Source organism: Kryptolebias marmoratus, linkage group LG1 (assembly GCF_001649575.2).
Source record: "Kryptolebias marmoratus isolate JLee-2015 linkage group LG1, ASM164957v2, whole genome shotgun sequence".
NCBI classification, from domain to species: Eukaryota; Metazoa; Chordata; class Actinopteri; order Cyprinodontiformes; family Rivulidae; genus Kryptolebias; species Kryptolebias marmoratus.
The window spans coordinates 1511815-1516507 of record NC_051430.1 but is presented as its reverse complement, the minus strand read 5'-3'; the positions used below and the strand labels follow the sequence as shown (position 1 = coordinate 1516507).

Sequence of the window (4693 nt, the reverse complement as noted above, 5' to 3'; positions counted from 1 at the left end):
CCAGACCCTCAGTAAAAAGAGGAAGTCAAAATGTAACGCGGAATTTTCCAAAAGAAAGTTGGAGGAAGAAGGAAAAGGTACGGGATACTTAATTTATTTTTAAATATGCAGTCTTTTACAATATTATAGAATAGCAGCAGTAATTGTGCTGTTATTTTATAATTTTTGTTCGACTTCTCCTAGTGGTCTGGAGCACCTCCGTTTTGCGGAGCGAATTTGCTGTTTTTACTATTTGCAGCATTTTTTTGTTTACAGTGTTTTGTTTTTTGTTTGCAGCATTTTTCTGGTTTGCAGCGTTTTCCTGTTGTATTTGTTTTTTGTGTTTGCATGTTTTGGAGTTTGCATCATACATGTCATGTTTGCAGCTCGTTTCACAGTTTGCTGCGTGTTTGCACCTGTCAGCCACCGTACATTCCACTGTAGTCGACTTTTTTATGATTGTATATTTCATCCTAAACACAGCTGGCCATATTTAGAATTGTGATTTCTTTTTTCTCAAAATTTATGTACGAAATGTTGACAAGTGTAGAAAAATTGAATGTGTTAAGCCTTTTTTTAATTTAGTGTTTACCTATGCTTTCATATTAAAATGACTGCTGTGTTATGGTTAAAGCTAGTGTATTGTATTAAACTATTGCCTTTCTTCTTGATTAGACTTTCTAGATTTTGTCATTTTGTGTATAGCTGTCTATTCATGTCAGTGTGGATATACAGATAATACAGTTACCAAACAATCTACTCATTTACTCAGCTGCTGGTAAGTGTAACTAATTGAGTCTTTTTTTTTCTCCCACTTTAGAACCATGCCAAAATTGAAGAACAGTGTCCGCTGCAGGACAAATAAAATAAAAGTAGTCCGGAAAACCATTGGTGGTGGCATTAAATTTTCCTATCTTTCATCACATTCCAGCTCAAGTCATACAGACTCATCTGTTCCCACACCAGTCATACCTGTCACCGAAGACACAAGGAATACACATACTAACTCTTTTGATGAAGAGACAGCATACATTAGGGCAAAGAGAAAGGAACTAAGCTTATGGGATTCACTGAAAGATGAGTTATTGCAAGTGTCATATAAAACCTCAGCACCTCCTTCAAACATCTGCAATATTTGCAAAGAACATGCTGATTATCGTTGTTTAGAATGCAGCAGGACTAGTGTATTTTGCAAGACCTGCGTTGAAAAAATACATCAAAATTCTTTGCACCTTCCAGAGAAATGGAATGTAAGTTCTTTTTCATTATTTTTACTAATAAAAGTTAGAATTCTGACTTTTTGAATAAGTTCTTAATTGCATTAAAACATTTTTTTTCTATGTTCTTTTCTTATCTCTTTAGAAAACCTTCTATGAGGTGGCTTGGCTGCTGCTAGTTCTGTGTTTACCTGGGGATCACAGTGCCCATGGAATGTACTCCAGAGATATCAACATTTTTGTGAACACAGGTTTGTTTGTTTTTTTAATTAATTTGTTAATAAAATGCTATTGTTATAAAATTGTAAATGATTCTGAGTTAAGTTTAGTTGTCTATGTTATGACTGTAATAACCTTGTGCCACCTGAAGTCTTGTTTAGAATGTATTTCTAATTTTTGTAAGATATTTGGAATTACTAGTTCATCTTTGGACTTATTTATTTATACAAGAAGTGATGAGGATAGACAAGCTTATACATTAATAGATCACAGAGAAAGCTCAGGTTTGGAGATTACGTTACAGTGGTAAGGCTGAGATGGTTAGGAGATATTTACAGAAGGGATAGATGTACTTGGCAAAGGATGCTTGAGAGGGAGTTGCTAGGCAGGTGATGAAGTGAAAACCCCAATAGAAGATTCATGGATGTTGTAAAGAATGACATGTAGAAAGTTAGTGCGATAGAGAAAAATGTCAGGGAAAGGTTAAAATGGAGTCCTGAAAGGGATCTGCTGTGGTGACCCCTAAAGAGAGTGGTAAAAAGAAGAGGGAATCCTCATATGGGNTGCTAAGCCTCTTGTGATTTACGAGTTTCTTAGTGAACCCTTTTCTGAGCTTTTTGCATTTTTGTGCTTTTACCTACCTAGGACAACCTGACCTGCGTGGATCCAGTCTGGTCTGTTTGTGGAAACCTGCCTTGGAGATAAACTACCTATCTGTTTGCCTGTGCCTGTCTGCCTGCCTTGAGAGGGATACTTACCTACTGCCTCCTGGAGAAACTGCTAACCTGCTACGGGGAAATACTTACCTTCGTACTCACCTCCGTGCCGTGGATCACCCTTCGCACAGTAAGGCCTCTCACCTGAGGATTTAATACTTACCTGCCTCTTCACCAAGGAAATACTCACCACGACCTCTGCTTCCAGGTCCTGGTTCCTGTTATTATCACCGTTCCCGATTCACTGTAAAATAAACTCACCGTCTATTATCTTGGTCTCCCGTGTCTGTCTGACGCCGAGCTGCTCATTTTAGAATATTGCCGAATCCTGACAAAAGAGAGTGGTAAAAAGAAGAGGGAATCCTTATATGGGAAGCATGGATTTACTGTATAGCCTAACAAAATAAAGTCAAGGTGTAACACACATTATAGAGCATAATTAAGTAAAAGTTGCAGAAAACATATATTTAATGTTCCTGTATGAGAACAGGAGGTATTAAGTGGATGATGAAAAATCTATAATGAACTTTTGTCTTTCTTCCTTTTAATTAGGCCAGCTATGCAGCTGTAGAGTTGATTTTTGTGCATGTGAACCTGAGGCTTGCACCTTGTTAAAGTATGGTCTCTGGCCTGCCACACCAGAGAAGCCTCAGACAGCCTTTTCAGTAGCTCTTCTCGAGCTGTTTCATCTTTAGAGTGTCAAGTCTCTGTTGAGGGATTGTGCAACACGCTACTGTGGAAAAAAAATCTCACTTTGTGGAGGTAAAGTAAAAAAAGTAATTTCCAACCAAATATGTCCACAATATAATAAATTATTAAGATTAGATGGTTAATATGTTATTAGTTTATTAAACAAATGAGGACTATAATATGTTGAAGTACATCCCAAAAGTTATAATATTTGGTTTGAAATTATCTACTGATTCCCATTGTACAATTTATTGTATATTTATAGTCCCGATTATGCATATTATTCCAGGATTTTTTGTTTTGTTTTAAATTAAAGATATTTCAGTAAAAAAACTGAATGTCCATGGAAATTAGATAGTGAACATCAAAAATATGGACTAGTTTGGTAAATATAAACCATGTTACAATAATGGAAATTATTTTTTTCTTCACTATTTTATTTTGTGGTGTTGTTTCTTACATTGCAACATTGTTATTTACATGGCAGCTGCTCAATGTCATAACTCTATATTAGTCATGTAACAGACATATAAAAACTTAATATTTGTTAAGACTGTAGGCATTTCACAATCTTGAGCTCTTGAAAATGGTCTTATACAGTTCTTTGATTTGTACTTGTGCACCATTGCATTTATTACATTAAACCTTTTTAAATACTCTTACTGTTTTTACTATAGGTTAACATGCTCTACAGAGCCCTGGTGGGAGAATCTATTTCCCAGTTGCGTCACTACCACTCCCGACAAAAAACATTAACTGGTCTTTGTGACCAATTTGATGATGGAACAGCATGCCCTGCATGTCCAAAGGTTGGACACAGTGATAGAAATTCATGTATTTTTAGAAATTATTCATATTAAGGCCTCACACAAGGCTCATGTTAGCAAGTCTCTTAGATCTCATCCATATTCCTTTTATCATCTCATTTTAAAATGTACTGACTAATCAGAAACTCATAAATTATTGTTTCTGTTTATGTTTCAGACTGATGGTACCATGATTGTGTCTATGGATGCCAACTTTGGCCTTGTAAGAAAAAGGAGCTCTGGAAGAAGTGTGACAGAGCCCTTACATGGTTACAGCATGTTTGTGAGGGATGAAGATCTAGAAGAATATCTCCTTTCACATCCTGATTGCTCCAAACCAACTGAAGTAAGTAAATATCGTCATGTTTCTCTTGTCAATCCTGTATCATTAGTCGGGTGTAACCCTAAATTTTTTTTTTTTTTTTAAGTCTATGGGATTTATAAAATAGAACCTCTAAACTACATTTGTGATAAACTTATTTCTGCATTTGCAGATGTTAAATTTTGGGATCCTGACAGAGTTTGTTTCCATGGGAATAAAAAGGTGCTCCAAAGCAAGATGGGAGATATATTCTCTCTGAGGCGCCAGGGTCTACATGGGAGGCGTCCATGAGGTGTCATGGAGTAAGTTCTGAATCAACCTTAATGGGCAACTTTTGATAGAACAGCAGTTTTTTTAATCTGAGCTCCATGAAAATAGTTGAACCCCTGACTTCATAGCAAAGGCTTAGCCCAGACATGGTCATCTCATTCTAACTTATACTATCTCATATAATATCCACAGTTTATAACTGAAGATAAAGATAGAAACTAGTAAAATTGGTCAAATTATCAGAATTAAGTTTTTTTACTACTTGCAACATTACCCCAGACAGCCTTGTGCTGAATTGGTAATGCTATAGACCATCTTGCACAGGAACATACAACTTCTTTTAACTAGTTGATAACTCTGACAACAGTAAATGGTAAATTGACTGTACTTATTTAGCCAATCAGACCTTTACAACACATTCTGTGTCCTCGTTTACCCATCCACACACATTCATACAGCACAGAATCTCTAAAA

General features: G+C 36.0%; 1 long non-coding RNA gene across 1 annotated transcript; it reads left to right on the top strand.

Moving 5' to 3' along the window:
• LOC119617450 lies at nucleotides 1–4044 on the top strand. The gene is made up of 5 exons (XR_005233731.1): nucleotides 1–77; nucleotides 800–1229; nucleotides 1342–1447; nucleotides 2684–3630; nucleotides 3806–4044. It is a non-coding gene; the product is annotated as an uncharacterized LOC119617450 (long non-coding RNA).
• Nucleotides 4045–4693: the final 649 nt, after the last annotated feature.